The sequence below is a fragment of the Mirounga angustirostris genome, unplaced genomic scaffold, assembly GCF_029215605.1.
Source record: "Mirounga angustirostris isolate CCGP_5_RB_7025 unplaced genomic scaffold, mMirAng1.0.hap1 SCAF_9, whole genome shotgun sequence".
In the NCBI taxonomy this organism is placed as follows: domain Eukaryota; kingdom Metazoa; phylum Chordata; class Mammalia; order Carnivora; family Phocidae; genus Mirounga; species Mirounga angustirostris.
In genome coordinates this window covers 93,992,986-94,017,011 of record NW_026991717.1, presented here as the reverse complement: position 1 = coordinate 94,017,011, position 24,026 = coordinate 93,992,986, and the positions used below count along the sequence as shown (strand labels likewise).

The 24,026-nt window shown below is 35.7% G+C and overlaps 1 protein-coding gene across 1 annotated transcript in view; it reads left to right on the top strand.

Moving 5' to 3' along the window:
* Positions 1-24,026, top strand: part of MDGA2 (MAM domain containing glycosylphosphatidylinositol anchor 2) — an 800,528-nt gene that overhangs the window by 255,457 nt on the left and 521,045 nt on the right. The window lies entirely within an intron of this gene.

Genomic DNA, 24,026 nt, shown 5'->3' with positions numbered 1-24,026 from the left:
TTCTTCGTTGTGGTCCTTCCTTATGCTGCTCTTTAAGATGGATGGTTCTTTCTCTCTTTTGTCTTATTTTTGACCTTCTTCTTTAGCAAGTCTGACTGAAAACTTCCCTTCTGTGTCGCCCATGACATCTGAAATTATTTTCAATAACAGGATTCCTGGTGTAACCAGGTATTCCTTCTTGGCTGGAGAGGAAAAAATGGCTGGAGATGCAGAGGGCTAGTCAGATCAATTCAAGTAGACCCACACTATTTGTTGAAAGGGTAAACTTTGTTCTATAATGAAATATAGCAAAGTTACTTGTTGAGTACATGGGTGCTGTTATGTATAGATAGCAGTTATTTTTCTCTCAGGAAATTTGCCATTTTATTGCAGAAGCAACACCATACAAAGCTAGAAATACTTAAGCCCTAAATTGTAACTTATAAACTGTGTATTACATACATATTCAAAATCAAGAAAAAGTGATGGGAAATTAAATAACTAGGAGAGAGAATGGAAAAGATGAAGTTTATGCTTTGCACTGAAGGAGTTTTTAAAGCAATGTGGAGCCCTACAAATAGATCAGAGATCCTGGATTCCAGACCCACCACTACTACTTAAGGGCTGTGTGCTCTTAGGGAAATCCCTTATACTCCCTGATCCTCGATTTTCTCATCTGTAAATGGAATAATAATAATAGTTTAATAATAGCTATTGTTTATAAAGTACTTCGTTATGTGCCAGAAAAATGTATATATAATTTCTCTAATCTCTATTAACAGCCCTTCTCAGAATGTATTTTTCTCATATAGTATAAAATAGTAAAAGAGGCTAAAGAAGGTTAATACACTTAGTTGGACACCCACGTCTGCCTGGTTTGATTCTGCCTCTTATAAGACTGTCAGGAGAAATTAACACGGATGACACTGCACCTCTCAGAATAACTTCAATTTCTATACTTCAGTAGTTTCTGAGTTATAAGTAAACTGGATAGACTATATTTAAATGCTAGGTCTATATCATGAAAAATTTGGGCCCAGACGGTTAATTGAGGGGCAATATAGCATAATGGTAGAGAGCATGGACTCTGAGGCCAAACCACTTATGGGTTTGATTCCTTACCAGGGACCTCAGTCATGTTTAAATTTATGGTATCACAGGTCTTCTTCTGTAAAATTAGGATATTAGAGCTACTGTTTTCACAAGGGTGCTTAAGATAAAATGAGAATATATAAAAGTGCTTAGAACAGTGCTTGGTAGATAGTTGAGTGTTAGCTACTGGATACTGCTAATTGTTGAGGCATCTAAATAATTGAGACAGATACACACTTGTGATAATAAGAATTCTACCTTCTTTGTATTATACCTTCTTAACCTGGGTTTCTTCAACCAGCCCCCAATGCTACCTTGTTGCTTCTAGAACAAAATTATAGAGCATAGGTTTTTAAAAATATGCATGTTATGTGTTTGTATTTATATAAAAATATTTGTCTATATATTTGCATATACATATATAAAACATTTACATCTATAGAGATATTTATCTATTGATCTATAGAGAAAAGAAACTCTTGATTTGCCTACACTCTATTTTATTTTGGCTTTTGAGAACTTTCTAGGTATTGTTCCCATTGTAATTCAATGTTAGGTCTTAGTTTCATTTAAGAGTACATATAAAAGTCTGTGAGTACAAATTGGACTACAAAATAAAAGCCTTCTGAAATACATAAAATACTAATAGAAAAAAAAAAAAAACCTTTAAAAGTACCTTAACTTTGATTACCAGAAAAAATTTTAAAGTGTTTAAAGAGGCCTAAATAAATGACAAGATATAACATTTAAAAAATTTTCTTAACTTTGAAATTATGCTTATTAAGAAAAATTTTTTGTATTCATTTCAATTTATAGGCTGTGTTTGCTACTGGAAATTGATTTGTGCACTCCTCTTACGAATATTAACACATAGTTTACTATCTCACCTCAATTTTATCCAACCTAACACTTAAGAAATATGTAAGTTACTATATTAGTCAAAAGATATTCAAACCTTGGGTTTAGTTTCTTCCCTCCCTGCTTATTATACACAAAGGTAAATATGGCAACTGGTGGCAGAAATTGCTAGTTACCTTCCAGTTAGGAGAAAAAGTCTTTTATTTATTTTCTAAGTACTATACAATTAAACATTCTGATTATTATAATGAAATTAAAACTAAAATGGCTGACTATACTGTTTTTATACATGAACATGATTTAAAAGTTATGATTGTATGTGAACTAATTTTTAACTCTCATGCTTTATCAAGAAAAATCTACTCAATGGATATTGCTCACCCCATAATTTATAAAAGTGAATTATTAACAGTTACATTGTTCATGATTTCGTCACATTTATTGTGCTGTCATTCCGTACTTTTTAAAATTGTCTGACAGTTTTCTTCGTAGCTCCCAGGAATCATATTCATATGGAATAACACCATTTTCCAATAACTTGCTATTTACTTTAGGCTAAGGCATTAAGAATTATTGCTTACCAACACATTTAATGTTATGTTTGGTAAGGGCCATAAAATAAGAAATTTGAATGTATTACAGACAAAATGTTATATGTAAATACATACTGTCTTGTGACTCATAATGTTTTTTGGTTCTATGCAGAACACTTCAGAGAAATACATGTACATCTCTACTTTGGGTTAACTCTACTTTGGGAATGTATTTTTAAAACTGGTATAAATAATTAAAAACAATCTTTTTATTCTGCAGCAAACTAATTTTATTAGGGGCCTTGTGTAAGTCTGAGATTTATGTTGCAATATACTAATATCTAGGTATATCAGAAGTTATTTTCAAGTCATTAATACAGAAATTTCTATTTGTAATCAGTAATGTTTTATTAAACTTTTGATCAATTGTGGTTTTCAGCATAATTTACGATCATAATATGTTTTTGTTCTAATTGGTCACTTTATATTTTAATCATGTGAATAAATCCACACATTTTAATAGTTGTGTGGTTATTAAATTCTCAAACTGTTCTAATTTTAAAGAGAACCACTGAATACAAACAGAAAAGCAGGGTTATTAGAATATATGAAGGGAAATAATATATATTCTTTGCATCTATATCAGATGTATCCACTCAAATGGCAACATAGAGCTTCTCTGGTTTGGGATTAATTTATGTTTTCAGTTGTAATGAAATAACCATTCTATGTGAGATACTTTCTGGTATGGGTAAATTGCTAGCACAGTTGAGATTAATTTCACAATGATTTTTGACTGCTAAATATTTGGAGTTTGGGACATTTTCCAGGGTGTATCACATGCCTTTTTGCTAATCTCTTGTGTTCAAGAAGCTTTGATTCTGGTCCAGGATGAACTATCATCCTTCAGTTGGTCATTCAAAGCCTCAGTAACATAGTTGCATTAATACTAAAAACAAGTACAATATATTGTTCCTACCTTGATAGATTGTTTCAAAGCTCAAATTAATGAACAGATGCAAATGCAATTAGAAAAAAAGTGTCAGATGCTAACAAATATACAGCATGTTTATTACATATAAAGTTTTCTTTTTCTTGTGATGTTATCTTTGCGATGGAAAAAGTTGTGAGCTCACATTTTCATTTTCACAAGGGAAAATGGAGGGCCAGAGAAAGGCAATTTTACAGAAAGATTTAGTTTTCCTCCTTCTTTTTCCTAAGCCACTGCCTAACCCAAAGGTCCAGTGACCAGCTGGCCTAGTTTTAGCACTGAATGTCTCTTTTCCTGAGAAGACTCTCAGTCCTTGGGAAATGAGTAGGATTAGTTAGGCTGTGGACACATTTGTTCACTTCCTGTTCAAGCATAAATTACAGGATGTTGTCACTATTGAAAGACGGAGGAGTAGCTGAGGATCATATAAGTAGAATGTTAATTCATTATAAGTATCACTTTCAGATTTTATTGTTCCTTGAAGCTTGCGCCATTTTGAGGTTGAAAAGGAAATGCTTCTACAGAAATAGCGTAAGGACCTATATACAAATGAGGGATCTTAAGCTTCGTGGGAAGTTTGCTTCTGTTGATAAATCTACCTTTTTCCTCCCTCCATACACCCAGAATTTAAAGGAAATAGCTATTATTTGTGGTTTTTAAATTTTTAAATGGGAAACATATTCATACATGAAATATGTAATTATATTTTATTTAAAAAATCAAAGAACCACAATTTAAAAACTTTTTAAAAATTTAAAAAAAGAAACTTCTGAAACAATAAATTAAATAGAGTTTCTGGTCTAGAGGTTACAGCAGTATTATTTAGAAGTAGATTACATTGCTGCAACACATACACAGATTCTTAAGGATGTGAAAGGAATGAATGCTTTATATTTTGCTTTGAGGCAACTCTAAAGTTGCTTTTTCCCCTAAGCCTGTCAGTCTTAGAAAACAAAGATATTTGATACAGCTAGCTATTTATATCACTTGTTGAAATTCTTTTTTTTTTTTGTTGCTATTTTCTTCTTTTTTTTTTTTAACATATAATGTATTATTTGTTTCAGAGGTACAGAGCTGTGATTCAACAGTCTTGCACAATTCACAGCGCTCACCATGGCACATACCCTCCCCAATGTCTATCACCCAGCCACCCATCCCACCCCCCACCACTCCAGCAACCCTCAGTTTGTTTCCTGAGATTAAGAATTCCTCATATCAGTGAGGTCATATGATACATGTCTTTCTCTGATTAACTTACTTTGCTCAGCATAACACTCTCCAGTTCCATCCACGTCGTTGCAAATGGCAAGATTTCATTCCTTTTGATGGCTGCATAATATTCCATTGTATATATATACACCACATCTTCTTTATCCATTCATTTGTTGATGGACATCTTGGCTCTTTCCACAGTTTGGATATTGTGGACATTGCTGCTATAAACGTCAGGGTGCACGTACCCCTTCAGATCCCTACATTTCTATCTTTGGGGTAAATACCCAGTAGTGCAATTTCTGGGTCGTATGGTAGCTCTATTTTCAACTTTTTGAAGAACCTCCATACTGTTTTTATTGTCTGGTCTATTTAACTGGTAACAACTTAAGGCTTATCTAACAAACTCTTTAGTTTTTAAGACTTTGGAAGACCAAGTTCTCATTTGCCACAAAGGCTTCTCAGGAAACACTGGGCTAATCTGATGTTTCTCTCCAGAATTTTTTTGGCTGATGAAGAAATGAGCAGTGAGACCCCCAAACTCACATTATCCCCACACTCCTGAGACTTCATTTCTCTAATTTCATTCACACAGGAATGGACTTGTATGTTTTTTGCTTAAATTCAGAAATCTCATTCATCAGGTATTTTTTCTTAAATATTTTTTGTTTGTCAAAAAATATGCGTACCTCTTGACAGCAAGTTTAAGTGGAAATATAAGCTGAGCCAGATCACCATGCATGGCTGCTCTTCTCTTCTTCCCATGAGATGCTCACAGAACTTCGAATTGCAGGGTATGTGCAGCTCAGAAGAGCTCTCTGGACTTTTTGCCCTGAAAATCCATCTGCTTCTTGAAGGCAGGGTGTATATTATTTTGTTCATCATTAGGTCTTCCACTCAAAGATGTTTATTGAAAGGACAAAGCTTTTTTTGAAAGTGGTCAGTATTCAAAGGCCCAGTTGCATGAATCTGTCTTATAATGAACATTCTGTTGTGCCAGCATGAAGTATCAGCAAAAATAGGTCTTGCATTATAATGTATATGGCTAGAATTTCCCATTACTTTAAGGTTGGATCACTTGCTTCATGAAATGATAAAATTTAATCATTTCTAAGCTTCACCACTTCTTCACCTTTGACTTTCCATAAACTGTAATAAACTGTCTTTTTTCCTCTCCTCAACCTCACCCTATACTAATTACGTATTTACTTATTCATTTATTTACTTATTTATCCATTCATTCACTCACTCATTTACATACACCTGTTTGATGCTCTCCTTGGGAGATCTCAGGGCTAAAAGACTGACATTCTGGAAGTTTGATAAGATCCAGGAGAATTTAGTTTAAAGTCACTCTCTTACAGGTGATTTGCACAGCTTGGGCTCACAAACATGCCATGAGCAATCTTGTTAACCTTCTAGGCTTTTGGGAGATGCATATAAAAATAAGTATCAAAAAAGGAAAGAATATTAATAGAAAGTAAGTAAGTAAATAATCTTTAATTTTTTTAACAGTGAGAATGACCCCAGACACTTTGCTTGGAAAAAAAAAATTGAATGGAAAAATAACCTTTACTAATGCTCCTCAGTTGCTTATATCAGATCATTGAGATACCTATGTTGAAGGGGACTTAGAGTCACAGCAGCCCACCAAGGAAAAAATTTAATGTCTGACACTAATCATATATGCCTGAGGGTTTCTAGTATTTACTGATATTGACACTGCAAATTAGGAGAACATTTTCAGATTCATGTAGTTTACTGTGGGAATGACTTTTAGAGATAATCAAGGTCACATCTAACATTTTATAATAGGCAAAACCAAGATCAGAAAAATGATTTGTCTTATTCATTAGATTAAGTGTGCTATATTTATATGCATACCTGTGGCTAGAACAAGTGCAATTTAAATAGATACTCAAAGTGCAGTGAGGTTGGCTTATAACCAGGCAAACCCTACTAGATGGCATCCACAGAGTCCCAAAGGCTGCCATTATCTTGGGTCTGACCTTCACTGCCTTCTGAATTCAGAAATACTCTGAATAGATCATTCTTCTTCTTAGAGGCAGTTTCACACTCACCTACTCAAAGACACTGATTCATAAAAATTATGAAAAAACAATGCCAGCCAATTTTATAATGTGAGATCACAGTCATGTGAGCAGGATTTCGGGAGCCGACTGGTGCATTTTCTCCCTTCAGCAAATCTACGCTACATGCAGTTACAATCAGAAAATTGCTTGGGTAGTGAAATCAGAGTGGAGTTTGCAATGAATTAACTGTTTCCAGAGTCTGGTTAGGAAAAGCTTAACAGAGGAAATTATACCAGAGGATGAGAGGACTCCAACCAGAAAGAACAGTATCTTAAAGGCTAGAATCAAAACTAGATTCTAGGGGTGCCTGGGTGGCTCAGTCATTAAGCGTCTGCCTTCGGCTCAGGTCATGATCCCAGGGTCCTGGGATCGAGTCCCGTATCGGGCTCCCTGCTCGGCGGGAAGCCTGCTTCTCCCTCTCCCACTTCCCCTGCTTGTGTTCCTGCTCTCGCTATCTCTCTCTCTGTCAAATAAATAAATAGAATCTTTAAAAAAAAAAAAAAAAACAACTAGATTCTACTAGTCATACCTTAGATCGTAAAGTCTTCAAGGGCTGGCTGGGTGGGAGTTGAGAGGGCTAGAAATGGCAAGCACTGGGTTTGGAACGGTAGAAAGGAATCAGACCTTAAAAAACTTGGTCCATTCTATAGCAAGAAAGAGAATTCAACTAAGGAGACAAAGAATGAATAGGCGAGAGGTAGGAGAAAATCCAGAAGTTGGTGTTCCAGAAGCCAAGAGCTGGTTTTAGGGAAATATAAGTAAAAACAAAGTCTTCTAACCCAGCAAATCTCTGAACTCTTAAAAGATAAACTGAGGCACATTAAAATTTTCAAGAGTTTATTTGAGCACACATCCATTTGAGTTGGCAGAGCAAACCGAAAGCGATTAGAAGCTCTACACCAACAGGAGCTAGGGGAGAGCTTTTTATAGAGAAGCTAGGGAAGCAAAGCATGGGAATTATTTGATTGGCTATAGCTTAAAGGGGTTGCTTTACTTGGGAAAGTCCCGTTGACTGTGAATGGTTGTTCTTAAATGTCATTGTCTCGGATTCCAGAGCATCGACTCTGGCTTGGGTTTTGGTTGCTATCAAGGCATGAGAGCCACTTCAGTCTAATAACCTCCTTGTTTAATTACTTTAACATCACAAAGGTATGAGGGGAAGAAAACAGTTTTAATATTAAATAAGCATGAAACCAGAATGTGATGTACATCACAGGCAATTTGCTAAGAGATTGCAAAGACAGAAAGAAGTCACATACTTTTAGATGGCCCTTGCATACACTCTGTCAGGATAAACAATAACTAGTCCGTAAGTAAGAAAACTTGACAAACCCACCTGGCACACACAGTTCATCCTAAATTCACTAGGTAATTGGGTGACCATATGTTTAACTACTTGGCTTTATTCAAAGGAAGAATAAATATATCTTTATGACAGAAGGGATTTTTGGTGCTAGGCACCTGCCAAGGTTAGGTTTCTATCCACCCAGAGACTAGGAGATAGGGCTGCTATTTCCCTGATGATTACATTTCAAAGAGTTGATTCCCAGGTCCTTGAGAAAGACATTACTGGGTTGTAAAGCTGGCAAGAGGCTTATCTAGCTTTAAAAAAGAGTTACATACATTTCAAAGAGACGGAACTTAAAATACAAGTTTTCTAAAGAAAATACTTAAGAATAAGGAGTGGGAAGCAGTCTCTTCCCTTTTATTCAATAGGGAGAATTAAGCCCTTAACTTATATTTGCCCTGAAGGACAGGTGAGGGTAGTTGATCAGCTACCTTTGGCTCATGTACAGGATTTTAAAAAAATGGAGAAGGGCAATAGAGACACCCAGAGAAAGTCCTGTTTCCAGTTCAAAAGGGACCAGTCTGCTTCCCTAAATTTTTTAAGAGCATACTGAAGGAGCCAGACTGCATTGTTTTCTCTGTAAGAGTCAAGAAACTTACTAATAAATAATTAAATGGCCTCTTTCTTTACTATCTTTTTAAAGTCATTTGGATTAATTCTTAAAATATTGTTTGTATTTGAGGGAATTATGTTGGACTCCTCTACCCTTAGGCATTTTGAAGTACTTGACTGTGTCAACAATTTTTATTCACAGCTCTCTGGGAAATTATCCCCCCACTTTTTTTTTTTTTTTTTTTTTTTTTACCCTGAGGCCCAGGGACTGCAAAGTAGGGCAGAGTTCTGCCTTCTCATTTCCACAGCTGCGGGGGGTGAGTAAGGCTGCTTTGCTGTCTGAAGACTTTTTTTTTTTTTTTACCCCAAAAGAGAAATCATCAAGTCCTTTGTAATTGTTCACACAGCATTTTATTTTTCATTTATTCTGTTGTCCGAACACATTCCTAGACAGCAGTTTTTTAAAGCCCACATTATAGCATTAACAACAACAAAAGAATCTATATTGGTTGAAATAAGTATTTTGTATGCCTTTTAAAATCACAAAAATTGGTAAGGTCAGCCGAAGAAACATAAGCAATGTATTATTAGTTACTTTTCTAGTCATTATACGTCAGTTTGGAGACTTTAAAAAAATATTTGGATGATACCTCCTCTCTTTTAGGGGTCAATATATTTATGTGTTTACACATATGTTTTTCTATGCAAAACTCATGTAACATTTATGTTTCCATCTCATCAGTCAAAATGCACACAGTGCTTATTAAAAGCTATTATGAAACACCAACTATTTGCTAGTACCATGCTGTGTATGTTGGGAAATAGGGAAAAGTAAAGACTTGATGTTGGTCACAAGAGCTTACAGTCTTGGCAGTGAAATGTGCCTAATGGACATAGACAGTGCATAGTACAGACTTTTGTGACTCAAAGCCTCTTTTGCAATGGAATTCCCAAGACTGACGAATCAATAAGCAACAATCCAGGAAACCTGACACAGATGGTAAACCATGGCCTTGAGTTTGAATGATAGTCAGTGCCTATGTTGGGGCCCATGGTTATAACTAACAAATTCACTCAGCCGGCTTGGGCAGAAAGCAGCCAGTACTGAGAGGAGGCCGACTAGGTCATCATTGTGTGATCACGAGTGATGATTAGGCATCAAGTGCTAGGAACCAAAACAGCTCTGCTCTGTCCTCTTTTACTCTGGGGCCACCTGTTCCTCTACCTGGACTTTTCTGTGGACACCTCTTTCACTTTCTCTTTTTCCTGGAATCAGTTTTGTTTACTTTTCTGCACATGATGGTAGATTACAACTCACACCCCATCCTGAGTTTTTGTATCCTCAGTTTAAGTGCCTAGCAAATGCTGACTGTCATCTTACACTCCTAATTTAAATATCCTAAGAAAAAGTGGGTGTGACTTGACCAGCAAGGTCAAAAGGGCAGCCAGATGCTGATGCAGAAAAGATGTTAGGGTTAGAAGCCAACTGCCAAGAAAGAATTCTTGAGACATCTTTGGTGCAAAAAGGTGGTTTATTATAGCACAGGGACAGGACCCGTGGGCAGAAAGAGCCACACCAATGTCATGAGGAGTGGCTCATATACTGTCAAGTTGGGAGGGGATTAGGGATAGTGGAAGCCGCCCAGATATTTTGGAAACAAAGTTTCTAGGATCCTGAGGGGGCTAGCTATTGTTAGGAAAGGTCATATATTACTGTTCAGTAAAAACTCGGTCATGAGACCCTTCAGATGTATATCGGTGGGTCATATGCTTGGGGGATGTTTGCCAACATCTGTCTTAGGGGGTAGAGATAAAGGAAGTTTCCAAAGGAATTTTATATGTTAAAGTAGACTTACAGGGTCCTGGGAGTTGGGATAGGATTGCCTTTTGCCCTTAGCAAAGTATTAACATGAGGAGGCAGTTGAGTCCTTAGAGGAATGTCACACTGCCTGTTTCAAGGGCTCGTCAGTGGGCTGTGAATAGTAAGGAAATTTAATAATTTTTCTCTGACCTTTGTTTCCCACATCAGATGCCACTAAAGCATCTCCTAGAAAGGAGTGAGGTAGGCAGGTGACAGGGAATTCCGGTGGAGATGGAAGTTGTGGGAGCGCACGCAAGCAGGAGGAGCATTGAGTGGTATGTGAGAGGGAGAATAGCATTGTAAAATCCAGTATGCCTTTCTGTGAAGGGTGCGTGTCTTTTACAGAAGAGTATCTTTTTGAAAAGCTGTGGAATCTGGCAGTGTTCCAAGTTGAGAGACAAATAACAAAGGCCATTAAGGAACAACGTGGCACAAATCCTCTCCTTTATTGCCTCTCTTGAGGGCCTCTTAACACTGACCTTTTGCCCCATTTAATAGCAGAAGATACTCGATTGTGTTGAGCCTGAGTCTAGAGATCAGGCTCTGGGAAGGTATTGGGTCCTCCTGAGTATGAAAACAAAACAGGGTCTAAGTCATGGTTCCAAGCAGATTAAAAAGACTTGAAAGATAGAATTGGACTAAATAAATCAGGCCAGTCAATGTGTGAAAATAATGGACTTCAAGTTACTAAGATCAGTAACCCATATGAGAAGTTTGGTCCATAAGGGAGAGAATCCAGGTCAGGATTGAGCAGCCTTTTAAGTGGTCTCTGCCAAGAGAAAGAGACAATCGTTATGACATGAATGAATCATTGGCTCATGGTTTTCTTGGCTGGAGAAGGAAAAGTAAAGGGATGAAAAGCAGGATACTTCCTGTCAGTTGATGGAGCCTGATCATTCAATAGAGATGAGAGTCAGCAGCATAGAGAAGAGGGTTGAAATCATGAAGAGAAATAAAATATACCATATGAGTAAGTGCATGCAGAGCAAGAGGAATAAAAGATCTAGGATCAGCCTTGAGGAATATGCATAGTTATAGGGAAAAAAGGACACAAATCTTATAACAAAAAAAAGGATTTGTCAAAATGTCAATGGAGAATCAGGATTTGAAACATTACAGAAAAAGGTGGGAGGAAGCAATTCAAAGAGGGGGAGAATATATATCCAATGCAGCAAAAAGATGAAGAAAATGAGATTAGAGTAAAAGCCATTGCGTTTGGCAATAAGGAGGCTAATAGTGACCTTTGGAAGAGTAAAATCAGGAGATTATTCAGAAACCAGGTTTCAAGGGGTTAAAATAACTACTTATTTGTCTACTGGTTTGTATAACCTCCATTTTTCCATTACTGATACAACTTCAAAGTCAAATCACAAACCTATACATTTTTAGGAGGAGTTGGAACAAAGTTAGTTGATTTAGTGCTATTAAGGAATTACCTCTGGATTCAATTTAATTTACTACTTTTATCATGGAAAATACTGGGCAGTATTTAATTTCAAACTAGATTTAGAGAAGAAATTCTAACTAAGGAATCATTTGTACCACTACTTACTGCACGTATCTCCACATCCAGTACAATTTCAACTAGCATTCCGGGAATACCTAATGGAAGAAAGGTAGCAAAAAACAAATGACAACAACAGGCTCTCAAAGCATGTAGTGATGAATTCTCAGGATGAGAAAGGAAAATATGCTATTACCTACTCTAGTTTGTGATCTGTCAACAACCAGATATTGAGAATAGGGGACACAAGGAGAGTAGATTTGGCGAATGTTCGAAAGCGTGGCTTATTGACCAAAAGGCACGTCCCATCCACATGTTATCTATCATTTTCCCTGGTAGTAGAGGCAATACTGTGTCTGAGCCAACCTTAAATGCAGACTGGTTTGGAAATAGACAAGGGATCTTCTTATATATAAATATACCCTCAATCCAGAAAGATGGTAACATCAGTGACTTTCAGAAATGTCATATCCATTCTATAGAAGGCCTGGAGTATTCTACATAAGAGTACAGGATGTGTTTATCCTGACTCAAAGATATTTAATGTACAAATATGTTAATCAAAATTAAGCCCACATGATGACTTTTGAACAAAGACATGGTTTCTGTTGCAAAACTTTTTAAAACAATTGGACACCTAGATGGGTTTACTAAACACAATTTAGAACAACTTTTAATATTTTCTTTTTAAAATTTTATCTGGCTGAAACTACATCAAGAAAATATAAAAGAGAGTAATACAGAAAAAGGTTGGGTGAATATAAGATGTAACTGGTAGACAGTGATGGAAGACAGGGAGAAAGAGTGAGCTATTCTGGTATTGATTACAAATGAACAATAGAGTCAAAACATCCTTAGTTCCCACCTCCAACCTCTGACCTTTCCCCCCAAATGGTGGCATGGTGTGAGGAAAATGGCGACGGGGCCAAAGCAACCCACTTTACTCTGTCTTGGTCTCAAAGTATCTGTTCATGAATTAAAGAAAGGAAGCCAACTACAGAATCAATTTGACCTACAAAATTTTGAAATACGTGTTATAGAAATTCTTAATGTTTCCTGAGGTTGTAGAGAAATGAGCTCCTAAAAAGAAATTCTAAAAATAGCATCAAAAATGGTAGTCATGTCCTTGGAAGATGACTTTGAAGAATAGAACTTACGGGGTTGTATAGTCTGGTCATATTTGTTTTGTTATTGTTTTTGAATTAATTATATATTAAGAGATGTCATTTATTGAGTGCTTTTCATGCGTCATATATACTTTCTGTCATTTAATCCTCATTTAAAGCCCAGTGAAGTAGGTATTAATGCCCTTATTTTGCAGATGAGGAAAGTAAGACACTTTCCAAGATCACACAGCTAGTGAATGATGGAGCAGGATTTGAAACCAGGCAGACTTCCTTGTGAGTTCATCCTTAGCACCACTCCTTTACACTGAGCCATTCCATGTCTCATGTATAATCCCTGAATGATCCAGAGGCCATAGTTGTGGATAACCACAGGTATTGATAGTGTTGGTACTTGACTATTCATTTGCCTCTTTTCTCTTTATGTGTTTTCAGTCTGCTTCTGTAGCTAATCAGTACCTTTCAGCAAGGTTCACGTTTTATATTGTCATTTCCTAAGGACTCTCACCTTGTAATTGTTACTTTTGTTACTATTTTTTTTTCTGAAATGATTACCACGTTCACATCTTTGAGGAGTGGTGGCCATTCTATTGTGAAACTAATGGTAATGATTATCTCTTCATTAACTACATGTTATCAATCAATGGTTGTGTTTTTTCCTTTGAGAGAATCCACTATAATCAGTTCCTATGAAATCAGAATCATTGAAAAGATTATAAATGAAATCTATACTTTTTTAAATTAAAAAAAATTACTGATGAATATAATATGGGTACCCTTATTTCATTATAGTGTTCTGAATGATAATCTGCATTTATTATTTTTCCTTCTGTCATGCATGTGAATGGATGGATACAGCCCTGGGATTTATTGACATTATAAAGATGAGGCAGCTGCCTCTGTTGTAATCATCACTGACTTTCTTTAGAACATCTTAGGGATAATTTGTTCATTGTGGTCACACAAAAGCTCACCATCACTCCATTCCTTCTTTCTTCAAAAGAAGGCAAGTGTATAATTTCTCTGCTCCTAGGATTTAGAGAGAGACAGGGAAGGCCTTGCTAATGGGTGAGTGAGGAGGGAACCTGAAGGAGTCATTGATGGTCACTTACCTTTCTTTTGAATTATCTAAAACACTGGAAAGAAAAAAAATAGCTTTTTAATTATCCATTATTTGTTTCTTAAATAACCATATTAAATGGCTCCATCTTTGAAAAGGGGCCATTCTTAAAAATGTTTTTTTTTCTTAAAATTTTTTAAAGATTTTATTTTATTTTATTTTATTTCTTATCTCTACACTCAATGTGGGGCTTGAATCCACAACTCTGTGACCAAGAGTCACACGCTTCACCAATAGAGCTTGCCAGGCACCCCTCTTGAAAATGTCTCTGATTTGTTTGAATTTTTCATCTGATAAGTACTTTCACATGCAAAATGTATGCTGTCTAAAGTTACTCAAAATAAATTATACTTATCACTTATTTAGAAATTCCTTGTCAATTTTTTTTAAAGATTTTATTTATTTTTATTTGACACAGAGAGAGAGACAGTGAGAGAGAGAGCACAAGCAGGGGGAGCAGCAGGCAGAGGCAGAGGGAGAAGCAGGCTCCCTCAGAGGAGCAAGCAGGAGCCCGATGCGGGGCTCGATCCCAGGACCCTGGGATCATGACCTGAGCCGAAGGCAGCCGCTTAACCGACTGAGCCACCCAGGCACCCCTCCTTGTCAATTTTTACTAAAAACATTTACTCTGTGGGAACGAATGTCAATTCCTAATCTTGGTGTACATGACCATTCTCAGTGCATTTTGTTTGGAGCTAGAAACTACCAGGAATGCTATAGAAAGTTGTATCTATATAGTTAAAATCTTGTTTATTAACAATATGTATAAAAAACTCCTAGAAATAAAAAAAAAAGTATTATTTTATACTTCTAATTGGTTCATACATACTATTGCATGTGCATTGAGTATGTGAGATGGATCTGTATTATCACCCCCTGGGACTCTGCGATTGTTCAGTTGCTTTGCCCAAGGTTATACAAACAGCTAATAATATAGCTAGGACTTTAAATCATGTCTGTTCACATTAAGAACAACATTTGCTCCCTTTTAAGAAACCTGGCGAGACAGATTTGAAATAGCCGAAGGCATCAGAAGTGTTCATTGTAGGGCTCCTCCGTTGTTAAAGGCTCAGCTATCTTTGTGTTCCCAGGTTGCATAGTTTCCTGATTAGCTCTGCAGGGTTCTGTTCATAGGGTCACCCCCATTTGTTCAGTGACTTTCAATTTGTTTTGCAATATTTTCTTCTGTACTGGGGAGTCTCTAAGTGGGTATATCAGGTGGGATGGAGCCACTGGGGGCTGCGTGGAAGTACTGCGGCCCCCACCCCAGCAATCAAGAGCAGTGACTTTGATGGCAGCAGGTGGTAAAGTTGCTCTCTCGGTCAAACCGCAGAACATAAAAATATGAAATATTCTAGATTGGAGAGGAGGGGATGCAAATAATGGTAAACCTGATTAGTAGTTCCAAGTGTCATCACTCCCAGACCAGGGAGAAAACAGAAGGAGCAGGGGAGGAGAGGAAGAGTAATACAGTGTAACAGTTCTATGAGAAATGATGCTAGAAAGTTAATTTTGAAGAAAAATAAAATAGAATTTATACATTCGGCTTTTTCTAGGTTTTAAGATTATGGAGTTTAAGATCACTGTGAGTTTGCAGTAAATTAATTAGGAAAGTATACGGAACTTACTTAACCTTGGTACAACCTAGCTTTAGCACAACTTCAGAGTTGTCTGGATACTAGAGCCCCTCTCCTAGCTTGGCAGCAACTCTCGTAATATTCCATCCTCTTGACTCAGTCCCTCTGCCTCTGTCAGTGATACCAAGTCTGAGATCTCTACTTTCTTCACTGCCTCCTGAACTTTGCTGTTATGTCTCTCTGATTATCAGTTTCTGTTTTGTAGTACTTTGTAAGCCTCTGGGTATGTTTCTGCTATCAAAATACCTGAGAGACTGTTTGATGAACTAGTCACTAGCCAATAGAGCACACCGTCATGTTGTATCTATCAGTCTATGGGATACCATATATAGAGGCTTGATGCTCTAGGCTGCCTTTAAGCACTGGGCAGTCCATAGATGGCAAGATTTTGTCTGAGGCATGATCACAATCAACTGGTCATCTACCCAATTAGAGTGACTTGTGCATAGGAGGTTCTTAGGAATCTGTATTCAGAAGAAGGATGTGCTATTTGTCAACCACTTTTCACATAGAATTTTATTAATTGTTTCCTTAAGTAAGCACAAATTGCATACAGTGGTAAGTTAATTCATGGACCTTATTAGATAAGCATGTACCAGTAATTAACCTAGTATATTCGTCTTCAACTTTATCGTCTTTGATCTTCTGAACTTTCTGCTTCCACTATCTCACCGTGTTATGCCTTAAATTTCAGTTTCCATATTTCTCCTCTCTGCTTTTTATAGCCCTTCGCCCTCTGAATAGCCACCTCTCTCTTCCTTCCACAAAAAAACCCACAACTTTTTTGTTATATTAATTTATTTCATTCCATTCAAGGCTCACTACTCTAAAATTTGCCTCTTTAAATCCAAAAATACTAACCTTTTCTGTATCCATGTCTTTATGTCATATTTCACCAATGCTCTTAAAGAAAAATTATTCATGACACTTGTTAAAGACAGACAGTAAGACAGACTTTATCCAAGGGGCCTACTACATGGAGTTTTGTGTTGGAGGACAGAGATTGGGCTCAACTCCAAATACAACAAGAATAAGTGGGAATTTATAGCCAGAAAGCAAGGTGGGAGTCAGTGGATGGAAAATCACTAAGAGGAAATATTAAGGGCAAAAGGTGGGGTGGATTCTGGCTAAATAACCTAACAGAATTCTTGGTAAAAGCAGGCCAGGAAGATCAGACATTACCTAGGAGATAGTAAGGAGTGAGGAACTTGGTCAGATATCAAGGATGATCAGATATTACAGGTGGGGGATTCTGGTTGAACTGACTCAGCAGGATTCTTGCTAAAATTGGACAATGCAGAGCCAAATATGGAAGCTAAAAGTCAGGGCCTAGTGGAAAAGAGAATTCAGAGGAGCCTGACTAATTTGATCAGGGAGAGACTGTCAATTCTTATTGTTACTCTAGCTTGTAACATGTTGGTTTTTTCAGTTGCTTATAATTAATCTTTAGGAAAGTTCACATTTGTTTATTTTTTCACTCCAACTGAATTTGAAAGTTCTTTAAGACTATGCATTTTTATTTTTTCTTCATCCTTCTACAGTGCCTAAGTCAGTTCCCCGTACAGAGTGATTGCTCAATACTCTTGCTCTGGAACTAATTACATGTTTTGCTGGAATAGCATGGTATGTATGGCATGGCGACATGGAAATCTAGCGCAAGAGCAGTCGCTCAAAAACAAAGGGGCGAAAGGAAATCAGCAATTATTTCCCAAATTTTAATATTCCCATTTGAGGGAAAAAAATTAAAGTAAAAAAAGATAGGATTTTGAAAGTTAGCATTAAATAAAAATTGTTCTAGAAAATAAGTTTGTGCTTGTAAGAAATTTGTGTTTATAATTTTCAACTTGGAAAAGAGAACAAACCTAGGTCTGAGTTTGACCAATAATAGTTGAGTTACACAGCTGTACCTTTATTTTTTCTTTTTGTTGGATATATTGTCCTTTATATACAATGGACATGTAAATATAGACGATGATGCTATTTGCTAGGAAAACAAGTGTGGAATAAGCATGCGTAAAATATTTGGCCTCTTTACAGGAGGTGAGCACCAGCATCTTTTTTTTTTTTTTTGCAGTTTTACTGTTGGTACTATGCGCATAGGTATTCAAAAACAAATGATCAAAACCCCAAAACTAACTAAAATGTAATTAACATAAAATAAAATTGATGAACATGCTTTGTGATTGAGGCATTGGAATAAATTGCATTTGCTGTTTAAGTGAAATGCTGCAAAATGCCTTTTCATCATTTTGAAGATATTTAACAGAATCTTTTCTGTCTTATAAAGCGGGTACAATGGAATTTTATTTTCTTGCTGATCAGAAACATACATTACCTTGAACAGTCTTGTAAACATAGATAGAACTCATCTGGCTGAATGAACTGAAAAGAAAAAGACAAAGGAAAAGTAAATCAAGTTTTCCAAATGGCCATGGACTACACACTGAGCACAAGGTACTTTTTCTGTGTGTGTTGTGCTTTTTGTGTGTGTGTGAAAAGCACACATAAGACACACAAAAGTGAAGAGAAACTTTGGGAAATAACTTCCAAACACTTAATAAAAATACAAAATTAATTACCTTATGTACTCTAAAAACTGTCATTTTAGAGGTTAGAGATGGGAGATATGGCTTCTAGTTAGAATAATTAGGAAGAGTTTCACAAAGCAGGTAAAAATTGAGATCTGGATAATTGTGATGATTGGGACAAGCAAAATGTCATATTGTTTAAGGGAAAAAGAAATTATAAAATGCATATAATCACAGAATCTTTATTTAAAAAGACTGACATCAAGAAAATGGCAGATTTAGGGCGCCTGGGTGGCTCAGTTGGTTAAGCGACTGCCTTCGGCTCAGGTCATGATCCTGGAGTCCCGGGATCGAGTCCTGCATCGGGCTCCCTGCTCGGCAGGGAGTCTGCTTCTCCCTCTGACCCTCCCCCCTCTCATGTGCTCTCTCTCTCAAATAAATAAATAAAATCTTTAAAAAAAAATTAAAAAAAAAAAAGAAAATGGCAGATTTAGGGAGAACAGATTATTTCAAATATATATCAGTTTTACTGAAATGGAAGGAAGATGAAGTTAGATTAAAAAGGATCTTAAAGGTCAAGCTAAAGCATTTTGAGTTTATTTGGCAAGATAATCCCATAACCTGGCATTGAAGATTTTTGAGCAGTGAAGACATGAAGTATATTTTAGAAAGAGAAAACTTGCAGTCGTATATAGTATAGAGTGAAGATTAAGTCAGGTGTAAGAGCTTTGATTAAGATGGAAATTGTGGGCTAAGAAGTTAAAAAGACAATGAACTACTTTTGAGTGATTTTTCTGGGGAAGAGGCACTGTATTAGACTTTTTTATTAATGATGACTAATTTAACCCCTTTGCAAAACTACAGAGTAGATGCAGTAGTCCCCGCTTATCCACAGGGGATATATTCCAAGATCCCCAGCAGATGCCTAAAACCAATGATAGTACTGAACTCTCTGTATACTGTGGTTATTCCTACACATGCATACCTGTGATAAAGTTTAATTTCTAAAGTAAGCACGGTAAGAAATTAACAACAATAACTAATACTAGAATAGAAGAGTTATAACAATATATTGTAATAAAAGTTATGTGAATGTGGTCTCTCTCTGAAATTTTACTATAAAGTACTCATCCTTCCACTTGTGATGATTTAGAGATGATAAAGTGCTTAAGTGGTGAGATGAAGCGAGGTGAATGACGTAGGCACTGTTACATAGCGTTAGGTTTCTACTTGACCTGACAGTATGTCAAAAGGAGAATCACCTGCTTCTGGACCGCGGTTGACCCCAGGTAGCTGAAACTGAGGATCGTCAAACCGTGGGTAAGGAAGGACTGCTGTAGTATCTTCCCCATTTTTATAAGTGAGGAAATACATTTGGGAACATAAGTGAGCGACCAAGCATTCTCTAAATGCTTAGAGAACAGCTGAGCTAGAATTCAAGATAAACTCTTTTGGACTTCAAAATTCAAGTTCTTACCCCTAGAACACACTGGAAAAAGAAATCTTTGGAAATGTTGATAAATGATTAGTTATGGGATAAGGTCAGGTTAAAAGAAAATTGAATTGAAGATGACTGTTCCTGGGAGGGGGCACACTTGGACAAGTAAAAGGTTTTATATATAATACATCCAGCATCTAATAAATATATAGGTATGTGTATAAATTTTGGAAGACATACCATTGCAAAGGCAAAATTGGAACAGAAAAGATCACATACATCGAATTCTAAATAATGACTTTCACCAGCTTGAGGAAAAAATGTGCAGAAAACCACAGAAGCAAATCCAGTGTGTGTTTTTCCCAGCACCTGTGACTTTTTCTTGCTCGTGTATAACACCCCTAAATTGATCTGTCACAGACTTTGAAACCATTTTGATGTTTAGTTTGGAAATGTTAGTAGCTGAATTCATTGCTGAACACCATGTTTGAAAAACTGCAGTCTGAAAGTAGATATCCATGCAGTAATTTTAATCCCCCATGAAGTAAATTAGATATGGGTATTTTAGTAATTTGAATACCAGAGCATATCAGGAGCCCTTCCCGGATTGAAAATTAGAATATTATGTCCCATTTGTCTTATCATCTGACAATCTTACCTACACAGAGCAGAGAAGAGCCAAAATTTGAGGAAAATGACATTTGAATAATCCAAACTGATTTCACAATATATTTTGCATTTACTGTCAGGTACATTATTTGTGGAAACTAGACTTTCTTTTAAATGAGATTTCTTCTTTTACTGTTATTTAGATGTATATTTAATGAGTTCTACTATCAAAGAAATTAGTGGGAAATCTTAGGAGAACTTCTGTTGTAACCTTTATTTACATTAATATTTCATTTAAATTATATCATAATGTTAAAGATGACATTTGTATTGTTGACTACAACTTTCAAGAAAAGTATGATATACCTTTATTAGACACTGTTTCAGAAGTCAAGTAGGTTTATAACAAAGTTTTGAAATTTTCCTAACTAAAATACCTAAAACTGAAGAGAAAATATTGATATTTCAAGTGGAAATTTTCAATCAACAGGATATTTTACTTCTATGGAGTACTTTATTCTTGTTTAATGTCAGATTGTAGGGTATGTGGTTTAATGAGCATTTACATTTAAAACTTAATTTCTTAGGAGACATTTTACATGTTCAACAAATGGTCATTGTTTTTTTAGCTTCCTTGAGCTATCTTTTGTATATCATACAGTTCACCCATTAAAGTATACATTTGAATGTTTTTTATATATTAACAAAGTTGTGCAACCATCACCACAATCTAATTTTAGAACATTTTTATCCTCATCAAAAGAAACCCTCTACCTATTTTTGTCTTTTTTTTATTATGTTATGTTAATCACCATACATTACATCATTAGTTTTTGATATAGTGTTCCATGATTCACTGTTTGCATATAACACCCAGTGCTCCATGCAGAACGTGCCCTCTTTAATACCCATCACCAGGCTAACCCATCCTCCCACCCCCCTCGCCTCTACAACCCTCAGTTTGTTTTTCAGAGTCCATAGTCTCTCATGGTTCATCTCCCCCTCCGATTCCCCCCCTTCATTCTTCCCCTCCTGCTATCTTCTTCTTCTTCTTCTTTTTTTTTTTTTTAACATATAATGTATTATTTGCTTCAGAGGTACAGATCTATGATTCAACAGTCTTGCACACTTCACAGCGCCCACCATAGCACATACCCTCCCCGAAACCCTCTACCTATTAACAGACACTCACCATCCTCCTCTTGCCAGCCTCCTCAGCCCTAGCTCAACAATAAATCTACTTCCTGTCTCTATAGACATGTCTTTCTGGACAATTCACAGAAATGGGATGATATACTATGTGAATTCTTGTGACGGGCTTATTTCACTTAGCATAATGTTTTCAAGGTTCATCCATGTTGAAACATGTATCAAACATTATTGCTTATTATTACTAAATAATATTCCACTTATGTATATGCCATAGTTTATTTATTCATTTGTCAAGTTGATGGGAATTTGGTTGTTTCTACCTTTTGGCTGCTATAGATAATGATGTTATGAATGTTTACAAATTTTCATATGGGATGTATACTTTCATTTCCCTTGGGTATTTACCTAGGATCATAGACATTTTTGAACTGATATCCTGGGATTTATATACTTAACCTTTTGCCAGTCTTAATTTTAAAAGGTGTCAAAATATTTTCCAAATTAATTAAATAAATTACTGTTGATATATATAAAGAAAAAACAATAATCCTCTTCACTCTTTTCATCAGACCCTCCAAATAAGCAAAGGTAATTGCCTATTGCATGTCTATCCTCTGCTGTTCTCACATGCTTACAAACATATAAAACATATATACAAACTTATAAAAATACAAATTAACATATGCAGACATATGAGGAGTTATTGTATAACAGTTTTAGAATGGGATAATATTGGTGTTTGAATTGCTCAGCAATGAAAATTGTTTTTCTTGTTTAAAAACATACCATGAGTATTTCTCTAAGCCAAAAATGTCGTAACTCATTCTTCCTAATAATGACACAATATTCCATAAAATTGGTATAACAAAATTTACATAAACATTTGATAATCAGATGTAGTTATTTCACCTTTTAATTTTTTGCAACTGTAAGCAATGCTACAACAATCATCCTTGTACATATGTTCTTTATAAGAATATATTAATTTTGGGGTGCTGGGTGGCTCAGTTGGTTAAGTGTCTGCCTACAGCTCAGGTCATGATCTTAGGGTCCTGGAATCTGGCCCCATGTCGGACTCTTAGCTCAGCTGGGAGTCTGCTTCTCCCTCTTACTCTCCCTGTGTGCCCTCTCTCTCTCTCTCAAATAAATAAATAAAATCTTAAAAAAAAAAAAGGGGAATATATTAATTTCTATAGGCTAGATTCCTTAGAGTAGGGTTACTTAATCAGTAGTCATCCTTAATTGTAATATATGTTGTTAAATTGATTTTCACAAAAGAATGAAGCAATTCATACTCCCAACCAATAGTTCATGAAAGTAACTGTTTCACAGCATCTCTACCAACACTGGATATAGTAAACTTTTTTAAGTTTGCCAATTTTATATGTATTTCATTGTTGACTTAATTTACATTTCTCTGACTACAAATGAGAGGGAACATCTTTTCCCGTTTTTTTTATATGTTGATTAGCAATTTAAATGTCTTCTTTGTGAATTGCTAATTCTTTTCCTTTGCCCTTTTTCTATCAAGTTTGTTTGCTTCTTACAACTTATTGGAGCTCTTTATATATTAGGGATATTAACATTTGCTTACCATTTGTGTTGCAAATATTTTATCATTTGCTTTTTGACTTTGTTTTGTTGTCTTTTGACATATAAATCTTCTTAATGTACTCAAATATATCTATTTTATTTTTCCTCTCAGCCATTGTAGTTTGATCAGGAAGGTTTCTTCTACCCATTAATGATAGAACATTTTCATACTTTTTTTTTCTTAAATGTATTTCAGCTAATATTATGTTTAAGCAAAGGACATAATGTTTCTAAGGTATTCACTAACTAGAGTTAATGCAAATTCACCATTCCTTCACAATTCTTTTTCTAAATATTGAATGCTTTATAAAATCTTAGAATATTTTGTAAAATGAAATTATATGTTTTATGTATATTATGATTCAAGATGAATAATGGAAGTTTGCAACATATATTATAAATGTTTAATTCAAAAAATACAGGCTACTTAATGTTATCAAACATAAAATGGAAAAAAAAAAGATATTTTATCCAAAAAGGAGAAGTCCTGATTCTGTGATGCTGTAATATAAAATATAAAGTTATCAACCTAGAAATTACCTTAGTATATATTATTTTCTGGTGCCCTTGCAATGAAAATGATAATCCATTGTTCTTACAGTTGGAAAACCATTAAGGCTATGGAAAATTTTAAAATTCATATGAGACCTCTTGATTAGTACATTTTTGGGATGAGGGAATTGCAGGAATATTACCATCTAGGAAACACTTTTTGCATTATTATCCTCAGGCTATTTTTCTGGTTCTGTGCTTCTCTTGGTTCTATTCAGAATATAAAAATGTGCCTGGGGCCAAAATGATT